Raw genomic sequence first — 19,301 nt, 5'->3', positions numbered from 1 at the left:
ATTTGTCTCCAGAGGAGAGAGGAGCAGTGGAGTCCCTGTCCAGGAATAGCAATATGATTATAAGGCCAGCGGATAAAGGAGGGGCAATTGTCCTCCAGGACATTCAAGATTATCGCCGTGAGATTCAACGACAGTTGATGGATGTGAAAACATACCAACTACTAATGGGGGACCCGGTAGATACTTTTCACAAAGAGTTAGGAGACATCTTGAGAAATGCTGTCCAGAAAGAAATTATTGAACAGAAATTGGCTGATGTATTGTTACCTAAGTACCCAGTGGCACCGTTACTTTATACACTACCTAAAGTTCATAAGGGGTTAAACCCCCCACCGGGACGCCCTATTGTTTCTTCTAGGGGCTCTCTTACACAGCCAATTTCTACATACTTGGACACTATCCTTCAACCCTTAGTCCAGCAACACAAGAATTTTCTGTTAGATACTACCATGTTTCTGAATAAACTGACTGCATTACGAGACATCCCGGATAATTCCTGGATGGTCTGTGCGGATGTAGTCAGTTTATATACAATAATCCCACATGATGCTTGTTTAGATGCAGTAAAAAGATTTTTGATGGGGAGTAATACTGTTGATTTGGCATTTATTGATTTTTGTTTGGAATTGTTGGAGTTTATTTTGAAAAATAATTATTTTTTGTTCGATAAAAAATATTATATCCAGTTAAGTGGCTGCTCAATGGGCTCAGCAGTAGCCCCGGCAATAGCAAACATATTTATGTTTGGGGTTGAGCAAGAGATGTTTTTTATGGATCCAACAATATCATCCAATATTGTATTATACACTCGCTTCATTGACGACCTATTTATTATATGGTCAGGGTCTGAGGAATCGTTGGTGAAATTGATTGAAGTTAATAACTCTAGCGAAAATCCTGTTAAATTGACGTACCGCATGAGTAAGGATTGTATTGATTTTCTTGATGTGGCCATTAGATTGATTGACAACCAATTTGAAACATCTGTACATATAAAATCCACAGACAGAAATACATTGTTACAGTATAATAGCTGTCACCCTGTCAAATTAAAAAATTCATTACCCTACTCTCAGATGTTACGTATCTGGAGGATTAATTCTAATAGTGGAGTGGCAGAAGAACAAATAAATGCACTCATAGAGAAATTAGTAGTAAGGGGTTACTCCAGAGAAATGTTATTACACACTAGAGATAAGGTTCAGAAAATAGACAGAAAGATGTTACTCAAAAAAACGGTTAGGAAACAACAGAGCAAGAGGATGCCGATTGTGAACCAATTCAATACCCAATCAGGAGAGGTGAATAAGATAATTAGAGATAATTGGCACATCATTAAATCAGACCAACAATTGCCGTTTGTGGATGTAAACCCCATGCCATGTTACACTAGAGGTCAAAACCTTAGAGATTTATTGGTACGGGCTGATATTGGCAATTATGTAGAAAATAAACCGGTACATTTTCTTTCTAAGAAAGCTTTTGGTTGTTTTAAATGTGGTTGCACAACTTGTAGCTATCTTATACCCGGTGATTCATTTTATCACCCCCATACGGGCAAGAAATTTCTTATCCGTCACCACCTTACTTGCAACTCGAGTTACGTAGTATACCAAATAATCTGCCCCTGTGGTCTCTCTTACATAGGGAAGACACAAGGGAGGTTTAAGGATCGGATGACTGCACATAGATCCGCAATAAGAGCAGCATTGAATAGTAGCACGAGATCAGAACAACCTGTTGCACGTCATTTTGCAGAGTTTAAACATTCCATTGCCAGTATTAAATATAGAATGATTGACTGGGTAAAAAAACCAGTGAGAGGTGGTGATAGGAATCGTTTGTTAATCCAGAGAGAGGTGCAATGGATTCACCGACTGGATGTTGTAGCCCCGCGGGGATTAAATGAGTATTTGAGTTTTAGCTGCTTTGGATAAAGAACTATTAAAAAATAAAAAAATTATTCATGAATGCATGCTAATTGTCAAAAAAGATAAGTTTGTTTCTATATATTAACCATGTATTTTTGAAATTACAGGTCCGTTATTTTAAATGTGTATTTGTTGTCATGGTGATGGGTGTCACTTTAGAATGACGTAATCAGCCGTGGCCGAAAAAGAGGAGGGTTTTCCCTCAGCTGTCGGCGCGGCGTTTCTCACGGGTGCACGTGTACTTAAGGTATGTAATGTCTCATTTTTCTAATAAACCTGACGATAGTGCTTGCGAGCATTGAAACGTTGTTGAAACAGTATTGACCTTCAGACTGTGTTTGTGATACATCGAGTGCCGCACCTGGGTAACTATATATATATATATATATATATATATATATATATAGCAGAGTTACAGGCGGCACTCACGGACTCATTCAAAAACGACCAGGAACCCCGGGTCTGTGTACACAGACCCGGGGTTCCTGGTCGTTTATGAAGGAGTCCGTGAGTGCCGCCTGTAACTCTGCCATATTATCACATAACAAGAGGAGGGCACCCGGCATATTGTTCGGTTGTTTCACTTGGAGTGCCGGTTGATATATATATATATTTCAATAAAAGAGCTGCGCAGTAGATACACTTTCCTTTTTCTCATATCCAATAAAAGATTTGAAAAGTCCCATGTCCCGTTTTCTTAATGATGTATGCTGCCGCTTCCTCCGTTTAGGAATTGTAACCACCAATTCCAATACACATGTAACGAAAGAGAAGTGGAGGGCGCAGGTATGAGTAAAAGATTCACAATTTCATTTATTTAGAAACAAATGCTCACATACATCTCAGCTTAAAATGTTGCGTTCCGTCCTTCACATAGCAGTCAAGCCACGGATCCGCTCTCTCACACAGCCGGTCTTCCGTCTCTTATCCGAGAAACGCCAGCAGTTGATTTTTCTCACCGGGACTGGGATCAGGTTGTGACCGTCTCTCACCAGCTCCACAGGCCACGCCCAACGCGTTTCGTCTACGGACTTCGTCAGGGGGTGTGGCTATGCATCATCTTACATTTCATTTATACCATCAGAAACACCTGTTTATTATAATCATCTAGGCCTATGCAATCTACAATAATTAAAAGCAACTGGACTAACCAATTATATACACACATATAGATACTAAAACCTTTATACGTTTCCAACACATTTGCTCCCAATTTGATTTCTTTACTAACAAGTTATCATATAGTTACCCGTATAACATTATTTCACAAATCATTGTTTATACAATAATTATCATATAAAAATACATTAACCAGCAGAGAAAATCTAAAAATGTAACAATATAAACACTATAAACAGTACAGATACTCCCAAAATTCGTACATTGACATATTATACCCTGAAAAGAGAGTGAAAAAAGTAATGAATACTAAATAGAATAAGCTGAATAGCATCCATAAAACGGAACATTAATTGGCAATAGATACTTCATAATAAATCCTTTCAATGGGTACCAGCACGCATAACCATTTAGAGATACTACTATTTGTCTCAAGCAGTTTTTTCTTATTAACCCATTCCAACCTACACTTCAATATACCATACAGAACTCAGCTCACAATGAGGCAAAGGGATCAATGATCCGACTACAGTGCCGCAAAGAGCGAGCTATCCACAGTACAACTAATGTAAGAAGGGGGTTATATCATAATTCTCGTTCAATCCTGATGGACTTATTGTTTCTAGCGCATGGATCCAAAAGACCTCCCTCTTACTAAGCTGTTTTAATATATCCCCCCCTCTCTCATCCAGCCTCACATGCTCCAATGCTTTGAAACTGAATTTATTTAAATCACCACCATTACACTTAAGAAAATGCCTCGGAACACTATGTTCCTGGCATTTATTCATAATACTTCTTGTGTGTTCTAACATCCGGATTTTTAACTGGCGCTTTGTTTTACCTATATAGCGTGCCCCACAGGCGCACTCCACCATATATATCACACAGGAGGTTTGACAGTTAATTATTTCTTTAATAACCCAATGCTTACTTTTATCCCTGTTCCAGATTTTCTTTCTTTCTTTACTCACAAAGGAACACATTTTGCATCTACCACAAGGAAAGAAACCAGTGGTTTTCTTCAACCAGGAATCATCTTTTATTCTTGGTAGATTACTGGGTGCCAGGGTACTTTTCAGGTTCCTTGCCTTTCTAAAAACAACCTGAGGTTTTTCTGGTAGCAACCCTTTGAGTACCGGATCTACTAACAGAACATCCCAATGTTTAGCAAGAATATTCTTAATCTCCCTACTTTTAACATTATAACCAGTGACAAATGGTATCAAAGTATTTGTACTTTCATTTTTATTTTTATATGACAGAAGACTATTTCTATCCGCCTTATCTGCTTTTTCCTTACATTTATCTATTAGGTGCAAAGGGTACTTCTTTTCCAGGAATCTATTTTTATATAGTGCTATTTGTTGCTCATACATTACTCTATCTGTACAATTACGTCTCACCCTCAGGAACTGAGAGTAGGGTATATTCGAAATCCAGTTTTTATAATGGCAGCTATTGTAATGCACGTAATTATTACTGTCGACCTTTTTTATATATGTATAAGTACTAATAGTATTTCCCGGCTCCCATCCACCAGTGTCAATTACCAAGTCCAGGTACTCTATTTTCTCAGTTTGAAAGTTAGATGTAAATCTTAAATTAAGACCATTATCATTTAAATATAGCATAAACGTGTCAAATTCATCTTTACTGCCCCTCCAAACCAATAGTATGTCATCTATATATCTATGGTACGTAACAAGTGATCCAGAAAAAGGGTTATTACTATATTTCCTTGTGGTAGATGCAAAATGTGTTCCTTTGTGAGTAAAGAAAGAAAGAAAATCTGGAACAGGGATAAAAGTAAGCATTGGGTTATTAAAGAAATAATTAACTGTCAAACCTCCTGTGTGATATATATGGTGGAGTGCGCCTGTGGGGCACGCTATATAGGTAAAACAAAGCGCCAGTTAAAAATCCGGATGTTAGAACACACAAGAAGTATTATGAATAAATGCCAGGAACATAGTGTTCCGAGGCATTTTCTTAAGTGTAATGGTGGTGATTTAAATAAATTCAGTTTCAAAGCATTGGAGCATGTGAGGCTGGATGAGAGAGGGGGGGATATATTAAAACAGCTTAGTAAGAGGGAGGTCTTTTGGATCCATGCGCTAGAAACAATAAGTCCATCAGGATTGAACGAGAATTATGATATAACCCCCTTCTTACATTAGTTGTACTGTGGATAGCTCGCTCTTTGCGGCACTGTAGTCGGATCATTGATCCCTTTGCCTCATTGTGAGCTGAGTTCTGTATGGTATATTGAAGTGTAGGTTGGAATGGGTTAATAAGAAAAAACTGCTTGAGACAAATAGTAGTATCTCTAAATGGTTATGCGTGCTGGTACCCATTGAAAGGATTTATTATGAAGTATCTATTGCCAATTAATGTTCCGTTTTATGGATGCTATTCAGCTTATTCTATTTAGTATTCATTACTTTTTTCACTCTCTTTTCAGGGTATAATATGTCAATGTACGAATTTTGGGAGTATCTGTACTGTTTATAGTGTTTATATTGTTACATTTTTAGATTTTCTCTGCTGGTTAATGTATTTTTATATGATAATTATTGTATAAACAATGATTTGTGAAATAATGTTATACGGGTAACTATATGATAACTTGTTAGTAAAGAAATCAAATTGGGAGCAAATGTGTTGGAAACGTATAAAGGTTTTAGTATCTATATGTGTGTATATAATTGGTTAGTCCAGTTGCTTTTAATTATTGTAGATTGCATAGGCCTAGATGATTATAATAAACAGGTGTTTCTGATGGTATAAATGAAATGTAAGATGATGCATAGCCACACCCCCTGACGAAGTCCGTAGACGAAACGCGTTGGGCGTGGCCTGTGGAGCTGGTGAGAGACGGTCACAACCTGATCCCAGTCCCGGTGAGAAAAATCAACTGCTGGCGTTTCTCGGATAAGAGACGGAAGACCGGCTGTGTGAGAGAGCGGATCCGTGGCTTGACTGCTATGTGAAGGACGGAACGCAACATTTTAAGCTGAGATGTATGTGAGCATTTGTTTCTAAATAAATGAAATTGTGAATCTTTTACTCATACCTGCGCCCTCCACTTCTCTTTCGATATATATATATATATATATATATATATATATATATATATATAAAACAAATCAAATTATAATAAAAAAATGTCATCAAATTGGAATTAAATGATAGGAAGTATCGAATTAGCTGCAGTACATTGATAACTTATCACAAATGCAATCATTTGGTATCCTGTTAGCGGGGATAAGTTATTATTGATAAGTCTCCATAGGGTTTATCGTGGTTTCTCTTCACCATCTCTGAGCTGGTGGTAAGTAGTGCAAAATCCCTATTTAAAGCTAAAAATGTTGGGATTTGGTTCTGAACCCCTGGGACATCCCCCTGAATGACTAAATGAGGCACTTGGAAGTTTTTAATTATTTTTAATTTGCCAATAATGACGTAGTTTTTTGGGTCAAATAATGCAAAGTGATGGAATTGGGATACAAGGTGTGAGACAGGTATATTGGGGTGTTCAATTAGTATTTTTAGACTTGCAGGTGGGAGTAATCGGTCCTTTTGCTCTTTTTTTAAAGTCCCCTAAAATTACCCAAATATATACTTATGCCCATTTTATGTACCCCAAATTAATGAGAGCAGTTATTTTGCTGGGAAAAAAATTGTTTTATATAATTTACTGCATTTTAAAAGAATGCATATAACAGAAATTTGACCCAATTTAATGAACTAAATACTTAATTAAGGCCACTAATAGACTTCTACAATGTTTTCCTGTGTTACAGTAGTTTGACTTTTTTGGGGGTACAGGCAGAATTCCTCACTTTCTCCAATGCCAGCTAGAATTATCACGCGATTCCTGTTATTGCCATTTTGGAATAGTATAGGTGTAATAAAGGGGAGCGCGCAGGCTGCGATAACCTGATATTTTGGGAGGTAGGTGTGATAACATTAGCTGTGATCTCAGATCGTGTTATCAAGGCTAATTGGATACCCCCCTTGGTAAGAACTCTGATCCCTCCCCCCAGTGTCAGAGATGCACAGGAGTGAGCGGACAGTGGGGAAGGGAGGAGAGGTGTGGAGAAAGGGTTTCATACAAAATCTATTTAATGATATTCTGATCTCCTGTAAAAAGCATAGATAGGTGATATATGCTACAAATCTGCCCATACCTCCCGTCAGCTGATGCACCAGGATGCTGCCACTTTCTCTGCACAAGTCATGGAAATGGGGATAATGTGACACACTACAATCATTCTGAGCAGCGTGTGTAGAGGAAACAGCAGCATTCCAGGATCTGTAACCTGAGCAACCAGTATATATAATAGCACATAGATGTCTATGTAAGAGACACGGGTAGGTTTGGTGCTTGTGTTCAAGACATATCAGGAAAATCTGAATTTTCTTATATACTTTCCAAAAAATCTGTTTCTCATTGTCCAACTGGTGTCACAGACGGTAGAGTTTGTGAATCCGTTGTATGTGTGCTAGCGGTAGAAGTGCATGCCTCTGCAAGGAGAAAACGAGGACGACGAATGTAGCTTCTTCTCATATGCTTTTATTAACAAAAAGACATATAATAGCAAATATTTAAAGAACAAAGATGAAGAATTCCAAAAGATTAGGAAGCAGAGTATTCATGGGCAGAGTTATTGAAAAAGTCTGCATAATAAGTAAGTGATTGTCTGATATGGCTAAAGAATACTAAAAGAGTTTGTACGTTGGATAGTTAATTGTCGTGGCTGAAAAGCACTGAAGGAGTTTTGCAGAATGGATGATTGTTAGATATGGCTGAAGAAAACGGTAGGAGTTTTGCAGAATGGATGATTGTTAGACGTGGCTGAAGAGCACTGCAGGACTGCTGGGAAATCCTCTATGGATAGGACTCCAGGAGACACTGTCCTAAGTGGCAGGCTTTGACACGTGGGGCTGGGGTAACCACTGGCAGTTGTGCAGCAAACCACAGCTGAGGTGACAATTCCATGGAGCTGAAAATCCAAGGGACATTGGAAAGGAAAACAGGTGGACCTGTGGGAGCGCAGAGCTAGGACACTTGTACAGGGACAGAAATATAAAGCACTGCTCCCTTTTACCAGAGAGCTCACACTGTGATTGGCTGGAAGAGACCAGAGACCAAATCCCATTGGCATACTATGAATTGGTCTCCAACATGGCAGTCCCCAGTACTGCAGACATGCCAGAAAAGGACATCTTGCTCAGGTAGCCTCCCTGCACAGTGCGGCAGAGCATGGGATCTTACACAGGCAGCCTCCCTGCACAGTGCTCCAGTGGCAGCAGGCTGCACAGTCACCAGCTCCCTCTCAGCTACAGCACACCAGCGGCCTTCACAGACCTCTGCCACCACAGAGCTAGACATCTGACAGAGCCCCCGGAGGCCATCACCAGAGGTGAATCCCCGCTCCATAACAACTGGGGGACATGCCTTACAGTTGATGCTAGATTCAAGTGGCCTAAGGGACCTTTTACATTAGGAGGAGCCACAACACAAGAGGGAGGAGCACTGCCAGTGGGAGAGTTCCTCTACTATCCACGCCACCAACTATTACCTTTAGTAATCAGGTGGCGAGCGGAGTGGAGCGAGCTACCGAGCCCGAAGCATGGCGAGCGAAGCGAGCCCGCGAGAGTACTTTTTGGGTACCCTGGTTGGCCATAGCTCCTCCCCCTGGTGACATGTCTCCTCCCCTAGTGACATCAGAAGGTCCCTTCTCCACTCCGATTTAGAACCAACCCCGTCAAGTAGGACAACAGTGTGTACACTAACAAAGCCCTAATGGAGACACCACATTCAAATTAAAAAAACAAAACCAGAAACAGGACAAAAACAGTATATCATAAGGGAGGGAAGGCAGTTTACTCACATGGACTATGAGAAACAGTTGTAACAGTCAGTACTCAAAAACACTGCATCCAATCAGAGGGCCAACTGCTTACACAAACATCCTGATTTCTCTACCTCCATTCAGGGGGGCAACTGCATATGCTAGGATTTCTCGCAGCGAGCCTATAAAGGGTGTGAATGCTTTGGAATTACCATGAGCAATACACAACATCCAAAACAGGCATCCCAAGACACAAAAGGTATTGAGAATCTGTAAAATTTCATAAACGTGTGCAGGGAAGACCAGCTCGCTGCCTTGCTAAGCAGTCTGATCAATATAGATGGCTAGACTCTGTCACGATCCGGGTATCTGGACGCCATTACTTACCCTTCAGATGCCTCCTAAGGCGGGCTCAGCGTTCCAGGACCGGATCCCGCTGTTCCTGAGTTTCCACATGCAGAGTGTCAGAGTGGTGTTTTCATCAGCCGCGGCCTCCGCTGTGCCCGCGTGGTTAAATGTGCATCTATCAGCCTGGCGTCTCCTGTCTCCGGTGGCCGGCGCCGCCATTACTGTTTCCCAGACCACATGGATTACAAACCAAACTTCCCTCCAAGTGTCTGCATGGGCGCAGCCATCTTGGATTCTGTCATCTGATCATTTCCACCAATTTGCTGTCTGTATTGTTGATTTGCATAATTGCCTAGCCAACCCCTTCCTTGCTGCAGGTATAAGTAAGCTGTGCCTGAGCAAGGAAGACGTCAGTGCTTTGGTTGTCAAACCTAGTTCCTGTTTGTCTCTCTCCTGTGATTGTCTTCCAGGTTCCAGCTCCTGTCTCAAGACTTCCACCATAGAGACCCGCACCAGCATTCCACCTGCGGTGTAGCCTGACTCTCCAATCCATTGTGGATTCATCTGTTTCCAGCTACAAAATTACCTGCTTCCAGCTCAGCTTCCAGCAGAGTACAGCTTCCCTTAAAGGGCCGGTGTCCTTTCTACACTTTACCACTCTCCACCGGTATTATTATTTCTCCGCTCTCAAGTTCTACATTTCAGTTCATATTTCATCGCTCCCAAGTTCATTTATTATTTAACTGGTTCCAGCCAGTATCCACTCCGTGCTAACAACAGTCTGGTTCCAGCCAGTATCCACAGCAGCTGTTTTACCTTCAGCAACCCAGCTTTTCCTGGAACACCAGCTGGCACAATCCTGGGTTATCTCCATTGTTACAGTCGGGCCTGGTAAGGACTTTCCATCTAGAAGATCATAAGAACTATCTCACACTACCAGTGCCCTGTGGCTCCTGCCATCCTGTAGTACTCAGGAACTGTATTTATTCTTTGCTGACTTTTACGTTTTCTTTTACTGCTGCTGTGTTGCGGAGTTGTCATAATAAACATCATTGACTTTTATCCAAGTTGTCGTGGTCACGCCTTCGGGCAGTTATTATTCATGTTACTTACATGTCCAGGGGTCTGATACAACCTCCCAGGTTCCGGTACATCTCAGCCCCTACAACTGAGGCTGCCTCCCGTCAGCTCAGGCCCTCAGTTGTGACAGTAAGCACTGACCTAATGAATCCAGCCGGAGACCAGGATCAAGCGGCCAGGCCGATGCAAGAACTGGCAGCCCGACTAGAACATCAGGAGGCTGCACAGGGCCACATCATCCGCTGTCTCCAGGATCTCTCTACTCGGCTGGATGGGATTCAGACAACTCTCCGTGGATCAGGCGCGTCTGGTGCGTCAACCACAGTGACTCCAGCTATAACCCCACCCACCTTACCCATTTCTGCTCCACGTCTTCATCTTCCAACGCCAGCAAAATTTGACGGATCTCCAAGATTCTGCAGGGGATTTCTCAACCAGTGTGAGATTCAGTTTGAGCTACAACCTGGCAATTTTCCCAGTGACCGTACAAAAATTGCCTACATTATTTCTCTTCTCAGTGGCTCAGCCCTTGATTGGGCATCACCGTTATGGGAGAGGTCCGACACCCTGCTATCTTCTTACACTGCATTCGTGTCAACATTCAGGCGCATCTTCGACGAGCCAGGCCGGGTAACTTCAGCTTCGTCTGAGATTCTCCGTTTACGCCAGGGATCACGTACTGTAGGACAATATCTTATACAGTTCCAGATCCTGGCATCCGAACTGGCATGGAACGACGAGGCCCTGTATGCTGCATTCTGGCATGGTTTATCCGAGCGTATTAAAGATGAGTTAGCTACCAGAGACTTACCCTCCAAGTTAGATGAGCTAATCTCACTTTGTACGAAAGTTGACTTACGTTTCAGGGAGAGAGCAACTGAGCGTGGAAGATCATCTGCTCCAAAATCTTCTGCTCCTCCTCCTCGCCAACTGTCACCAACTAAAGATGAACCCATGCAAATTGGCCGTTCCCGTTTAACTCCTGCTGAGCGCCGAAGACGTCTCTCCGAGTTTCTCTGTCTGTATTGTGCAGCTCCGTCTCACACCATTAATGCCTGTCCCAAACGTCCGGGAAACTCCAAATCCTAGCTCGCCAAGGAGAGGGCCGGCTAGGAGTAATGATCTCCTCTCCATCTCCTCAAGATTGTAAACTCCCAGTCTCGCTTCAAGTTGCTCAACGTTATCAGAACGTCATTGCCCTCCTGGATTCCGGAGCAGCTGGGAACTTTATTACCGAAGCCTATGTTAAACGGTGGTCCCTACCCACCGAGAGACTTCCTTCGTCCTTTTCCTTAACTGCTGTGGATGGCAGTAAAATTTTTGATACAGTTATTTCTCTAAGGACTCTACCAGTTCGTCTGAGAGTGGGAGTTCTTCATTCCGAACTTATTTCACTTTTAGTGATTCCAAGAGCCACACATCCTGTGGTCCTGGGCCTTCCATGGCTCCGTCTTCACAATCCTACAATTGATTGGACGACTACGCAAATCCTGGCATGGGGTTCCTCCTGTACTAATACATGTTTGTTTAAAGTGTTGCCTGTCTGTTCATCCTCCCCCAGGTCGTCTGATGTTCCACCTCCTCCATATCAAGATTTCACGGATGTGTTCAGTAAAGCTTCTGCTGATATCCTTCCTCCTCATAGAGAATGGGACTGCCCGATTGATCTCGTTCCAGGGAAGGTTCCACCTCGAGGCCGAACTTATCCGTTGTCTCTCCCCGAGACGCATTCTATGGAGGAATACATTAAAGAGAACCTAGCAAAGGGGTTCATTCGACCTTCTTCTTCTCCAGCCGGCGCAGGCTTCTTTTTTGTAAAGAAGAAAGATGGTGGTCTGCGGCCGTGCATCGACTACAGAGGTTTGAACGACATTACCATCAAGAACCGCTATCCTTTACCCCTGATTACTGAGCTCTTTGACAGAGTTAGCGGAGCTACCATCTTTACAAAGTTGGACCTGAGAGGTGCATACAATCTCATCCGGATCCGTGAGGGTGACGAGTGGAAGACCGCATTTAACACCCGTGACGGACATTATGAGTACCTCGTCATGCCCTTCGGATTGAGCAATGCTCCAGCTGTCTTCCAGCATTTCGTCAATGAGATCTTCAGAGACATTCTATACCGTCATGTCGTGGTCTATCTAGATGATATCCTCATTTTTGCCAACGATTTAGAGGAACATCGTTTCTGGGTAAAGGAGGTTCTGTCCCGTCTCCGTGTCAATCATCTCTACTGCAAATTAGAGAAATGCGTCTTTGAAGTCAAGTCCATTCCGTTTCTAGGGTACATTGTGTCCGGTTCCGGACTAGAGATGGATCCTGAGAAACTACAAGCAATCCAGAATTGGCCGGTACCCTTAACCCTCAAAGGGGTCCAGAGGTTCTTAGGGTTCGCCAATTATTACCGAAAGTTTATACAAGACTTTTCCACCATTGTGGCGCCTATTACTGCTTTCACCAAGAAGGGTGCTAACCCGTCCAAGTGGTCTGAAGAAGCCATGCAAGCTTTTCATCTTTTAAAACAGAGGTTCATCTCTGCACCTGTCCTGAAACAGCCTGACATCGACTCTCCTTTCATCTTAGAGGTGGATGCCTCCTCCGTTGCAGTAGGAGCGGTGTTATCTCAGAGGGCTAAAGATGGTCATTTACATCCTTGCAGTTTCTTCTCACGGAAGTTCTCCCCAGCGGAGCGCAACTATGCCATTGGCGACCAGGAGTTGCTAGCCATCAAGCTCGCTCTAGAGGAGTGGAGATATCTGTTGGAGGGAGCTTCTCATTCAATCACCATCCTTACAGACCACAAGAACCTTCTATATCTAAAAGGCGCACAATGTCTCAACCCTCGTCAGGCCAGATGGGCACTTTTCTTTTCCAGGTTCGACTTTAAACTCCAGTTCTGTCCGGGCTCTCAGAATCGCAAGGCCGATGCCCTTTCCCGCTCATGGGAGCAAGAAAATGAGTCAGAGTCTTCAGACAAGCATCCTATTATAAATCCGTTGGCATTCTCCACGGTAGGGATGGACTCTACGCCCCCCATCAGGGAAAAGTTTTGTGAAGCCGACACTAAGGAAGAAGCTCATGCATTGGGCCCATGCTTCCCGTTTTGCCGGACATACAGGTATCCAAAAAACCCTGGAGTTTATCTCTAGGTCCTATTGGTGGCCAACTCTGAAAAAGGACGTTTTGGAGTTTATTGCATCTTGCCCAAAGTGTGCTCAACATAAAGTATCCCGCCAGTCGCCTGCGGGGCAACTGGTTCCACTATCTGTTCCCCGTCGACCATGGACCCATTTGTCGATGGATTTTATTACAGATTTGCCCATGTGCAACAAGTTCAATACCATCTGGGTGGTAGTTGACCGGTTCACCAAGATGGCACACTTCATTCCTCTCACCGGTCTTCCGTCAGCTTCCAAGTTGGCTCAAGTATTCATACAAGAGATCTTCCGACTCCACGGTCTTCCAGAAGAAATTATCTCAGATCGAGGAGTTCAATTCACAGCCAAATTCTGGCGAAGTTTATGTCAAGTCCTCCAAGTCAAGTTAAAGTTTTCCACGGCTTACCATCCTCAGACCAATGGTCAAACTGAGAGGGTGAATCAGGACTTGGAGGCCTTCCTCCGCATCTATGTGTCCTCCTCTCAAGATGACTGGGTTCAATTACTTCCCTGGGCCGAGTTCTGTCATAACAACCAGTATCATTCTTCATCTTCTTCAACACCATTCTTCACCAACTTTGGATTCCACCCTAAAGTCCCTGAGTTCCAACCGCTTCCAGCAACTTCTGTTCCCGCAGTGGATATCACCTTGCATCAGTTTGCCAATATCTGGAAGAGCGTACGATCAGCTCTGCTCAAGGCATCGTTCAGGTACAAGAAGTTTGCGGATAAGAAGCGTCGAGCAGTTCCTGCTCTCAAGGTGGGTGATCGGGTATGGTTATCCACGAAGAATTTGAGGTTAAGAGTTCCCAGTATGAAGTTTGCACCTCGCTACATCGGTCCTTTTAAAATTGATCAAGTCATCAATCCTGTTGCTTACAGACTCCAGTTACCTCCCTTCTTAAAAATACCCAGGACATTCCATGTTTCCCTGTTGAAACCGCTAATCTTGAATCGGTTTCATTCCTCACTTCCACCAACTCCGAAAGTCCAAACTCAACGAGGCGTTGAGTATGAAGTGGCCAAGATCCTGGACTCACGTCACCGTTACGGTCAACTTCAGTATCTCATTGACTGGAAGGGCTATGGTCCTGAAGAACGCTCTTGGACCAATGCCTCTGACGTCCATGCTCCTGCCTTGGTCCGAAATTTCCACGCAAAGTTTCCTTTAAAGCCTAAGAAGTGTCCTGGGGCCACTCCTAAAGGGGGGGGTGCTGTCACGATCCAGGTATCTGGACGCCTTTACTTACCCTTCAGATGCCTCCTAAGGCGGGCTCAGCGTTCCAGGACCGGATCCCGCTGTTCCTGAGTTTCCACATGCAGAGTGTCAGAGTGGTGTTTTCATCAGCCGTGGCCTCCGCTGTGCCCGCGTGGTTAAATGTGCATCTATCAGCCTGGCGTCTCCTGTCTCCGGTGGCCGGCGCCGCCATTACTGTTTCCCAGACCACATGGATTACAAACCAAACTTCCCTCCAAGTGTCTGCATGGGCGCAGCCATCTTGGATTCTGTCATCTGATCATTTCCACCAATCTGCTGTCTGTATTGTTGATTTGCATAATTGCCTAGCCAACCCCTTCCTTGCTGCAGGTATAAGTAAGCTGTGCCTGAGCAAGGAAGACGTCAGTGCTTTGGTTGTCAAACCTAGTTCCTGTTTGTCTCTCTCCTGTGATTGTCTTCCAGGTTCCAGCTCCTGTCTCAAGACTTCCACCATAGAGACCCGCACCAGCATTCCACCTGCGGTGTAGCCTGACTCTCCAATCCATTGTGGATTCATCTGTTTCCAGCTACAAAATTACCTGCTTCCAGCTCAGCTTCCAGCAGAGTACAGCTTCCCTTAAAGGGCCGGTGTCCTTTCTACACTTTACCACTCTCCACCGGTATTATTATTTCTCCGCTCTCAAGTTCTACATTTCAGTTCATATTTCATCGCTCCCAAGTTCATTTATTATTTAACTGGTTCCAGCCAGTATCCACTCCGTGCTAACAACAGTCTGGTTCCAGCCAGTATCCACAGCAGCTGTTTTACCTTCAGCAACCCAGCTTTTCCTGGAACACCAGCTGGCACAATCCTGGGTTATCTCCATTGCTACAGTCGGGCCTGGTAAGGACTTTCCATCTAGAAGATCATAAGAACTATCTCACACTACCAGTGCCCTGTGGCTCCTGCCATCCTGTAGTACTCAGGAACTGTATTTATTCTTTGCTGACTTTTACGTTTTCTTTTACTGCTGCTGTGTTGCGGAGTTGTCATAATAAACATCATTGACTTTTATCCAAGTTGTCGTGGTCACGCCTTCGGGCAGTTATTATTCATGTTACTTACATGTCCAGGGGTCTGATACAACCTCCCAGGTTCCGGTACATCTCAGCCCCTACAACTGAGGCTGCCTCCTGTCAGCTCAGGCCCTCAGTTGTGACAGACTCTCCCCGACCCGGCAAAGCTTCAAACGGGCACTAAAAACCCACCTATTCATCAAAGCATACCCTCCCGATTCAGAACCTAGTCTGGAGGCCGCTCCTCCATCCTCCTGCCTCATGCCTTGAACATCTTAGCTCTGCTTACACACTGCCATCATGCTACCTCCGGCTTACTTGCACCTCATGTCATCTGTCCATCAACCCTTCCCTCTAGATTGTTAGCTCTTCAGAGGAGGGCCCTCTTTCCTCTTGTTATCTAAGCCCTCTTCTCCATACATTTCATGCACAGCTCTCCCCTACTCAGCAACCATCTTTACCCGCTTTTTCTCCTGCTGGTCAAGGCTCATCTCCATCTATGGCCACCAGCTCTGAGCTGGTGATAGATGTTGTTAAAAGATACCTGTATGTTCCTGAATAGAGTCTTGTCCAGTATTGCATCTGTGTCCAGGTCCTGTCTGATACTGGAATCCTGTATACTCAGCTCTGGCAGAGTCCAGAGCTTCCTGTGAGCTGTTCCTGCTCTGGAGAAAATTCCCTGTCCGGTGTTCTGTATCCAGTCATCTTGTTCCGGTGGTCCTGATCCCTGGTGTCGGAAGCTAATCCTTGTACTTCTCCCTGCCTTCCTGTCGGTTGTTACCGATGTTGTGAGTAGCGGCCTTCAGCCACGCCTTGTGGCCTTGGCTGTGGAATTACGTTTAATCTTGTTCCTTTTGGTGTTTTTGTGGAGATGTTCCGCCATAGAAGTCCTAAATGGTATACGGCGGGGCCGTGTAGGGTTTGGATAGCGTACCTTGGTTTCCTTTTTCTTTGGAGGCCGTGCTGTACACACTATTAATTTGTAGTTCTGTAGGAGCCCCTAGCTCAGTTTTTGTGTTTAGTTAGAGGTCCCTTTATCATCCCATCTCCATTTACGCCTTGTCTCATACTAAGACCGGGGGGCATAGGAGTTGGGCAGACCTAATCCGGCCTTCAAACGTGGCTGCCCTGGGCCCAAGAACACAGTCTCGCAGGCATACATGGACCACACGGGTGAAACAATGGAGTTAGGTTGCTAGGGGTTATTATTTATTCCTAGTCATCATTTCAGTGTCATGTTCTTGTGCTCGGGACTTGCCACTCCATATCTTTCGTTCAAGGCACAAAGAACGTAACACAAAGGATCTGTGGGATGCCAGATGCACATTTGGATACTGGGGAGTCCATATGTGTATCTGGCACTGGGGGGTCCATATGTGTATCTGGCACTGTGTTTGGCACTCCTGGGGGCATATGCATATCTGGCACTGGGGACATATGCATATCCGGCACTGGGGGGGGGGGCATATGTGTATCAAGCACTGGGGGGCATATGTGTATCCAGCGCTGGGGGGCCATATGTGTATCTGGCACTGGGAACATATGCGTATCTGGCACTGGGAACATATGCGTATCTGGCACTGGGGATATATGCATATCTAGCACTGAGGACATATGCGTTTTTGGCACTGGGGGGTCCATATGTGCATCTGGCACTGGGGGGCATATGTATATATGGCACTGCTGAGGGCATATGTGTATCTAGCACTACAGATTGTTTGGCATTGCTCATGTATATATTGCACTGCAGATAGGAGTACAAATGTCCGGCCTGCACCTTTCTTGTGAGAGGACACCCCTTTTGTAGCCCTTTAAGAATTTTACTCATCAAAGGGCGCCAAAAATAGGATTTTGGTACTTACCAAATAAATATTTTTCTTTTAATCCATAGGGGCACTGGAGTACTCTTGGGATATGGACAGGGTGTTAGCAGGGATAGGCACAGTTAAATATTTACATTAGTAACCCTCCACCCCCACCATACTCCCAAAAGAACCTCAGTGTATTTTTTACTGAGCTGAACAGGAGCAATAGAGAGGATGAACAATGGAGAATTACATAGAAAATTATAACATAACGGACAACTATAAAGTTGACACATAACATAAGATAACAATCACCTTAACATTTGAACAAGTCGGTGAGAATGTGTTACCATAAGATCTACTGAACTTACCACAAGCCAGGTGTAACTGCTCTGGGTGGGCATCCAGTGCCCACTGTGGATTCTAAGAAAAGGCTTTATCTGGTAAGTACCCAAATCCTATTTTCTTTTTCATCAACTAGGGGTCACTGGAGTACTCTTGGGACATTCCAAAGTTTCCCCCTTGGGCAGGAGAGCTGGTTGGCACCTGTAATACTAGACAGCCAAAGCTAGATGCTGATGCCATAAACGTATCAAACTTGTAAAAGCGCACAAACATGTGCACTGATGACCATGTAGCTGCATGGCAAAGCTGCGTCGTGGAGGCCCCAAAACCTGCTGCTCCTGACATTCCAACAGAATGAGTGGAATGTGCTGAAATAGATGCAGGAGGATATAAACTAGCACGAAAATAAGCCTGACCAATGGTCAGCTTAATAATCCATCTAGCCAACGTCTGTCTGGAAGTTGGCCAACGTATCATGACTGCATCATAGAGAACAAGCAATGTTTAGGTTTTACGTACTGTTGATGTTCGGGCTACATAAATATGAAGCACACGAACCACATTCAAAGTTGCTGGAGTTCCTGAACCATCTGAGGAAACAGGAACGATTGGTTGTTTGATGTGAAAAAAAAAAGATAATTACTTTTGGTAGAAAAGCGGGATTCGTCCAAAGTTCTGCTCTGTGATAATGAAACACCAGATACGGGGGGTTGCATGACAAGGCACCCAAGTCTGAAACACGCCTTGCCGAAGCGAAGTCTAGGAGAAACCCTGTTTTCCAAGTTAGAAACGTAACATCCACCTGTTGTAAGGGTTCAAAAATTGAAGAGCCCCATGGAGCTGTAGGTGGTATGAATGGAGGTTGAACTCTAAAGACACCTTGCAGGAAAGTGTGAACTGTTGGCAAAAGAGCCAAATGCCTCTAAAAGAAAATTGACAAGGCAGAGACCTGCACCCTCAGTGTAGCCAAACGTAGTCCTCTATCTAATTCAGTCTGTAAAAACTGCAAAAGACGGGATAACTTGAAAGAAGATGATGTCGGAAACTTCAGAGCTTCACACCAACCTATATAAGCTCGCCAAATCCTGTGATTATGAGCTGTTGTAACTGGCTTCCTAGCATGTAACATGGTTGGTATAACCGACTCTGTAATGCCCTCTCATCTTGAGAGCAATTTCAACAGCCACCCTGTCCAACGCAGCCATGCTAAATCGGGGTAAAGGAACGGACCCTGTCTGGACTTAGCGGAAGCGGCCACGGATCATCTGCGAGTACCATGGAGATCCGAGAACCACGTTCTCTGATGCCAATGAGGCGCCACTAGTATGACGGTCGTGGATTCTATTTTGATCCGCTTTAGCAAACGTTGAAGCAGC

At 44.0% G+C, this 19,301-nt stretch overlaps 1 protein-coding gene across 1 annotated transcript in view; it reads right to left on the bottom strand.

The window, feature by feature from the left end:
- The window catches only part of LOC134936110 (zinc finger protein 182-like), a 104,159-nt gene that overhangs the window by 2,228 nt on the left and 82,630 nt on the right, over window positions 1-19,301 (bottom strand). The window lies entirely within an intron of this gene.

The sequence above is a fragment of the Pseudophryne corroboree genome, chromosome 6 (assembly GCF_028390025.1).
Source record: "Pseudophryne corroboree isolate aPseCor3 chromosome 6, aPseCor3.hap2, whole genome shotgun sequence".
Classification (NCBI taxonomy): Eukaryota; Metazoa; Chordata; class Amphibia; order Anura; family Myobatrachidae; genus Pseudophryne; species Pseudophryne corroboree.
This window is presented reverse-complemented; position numbering and strand designations above follow the sequence as displayed.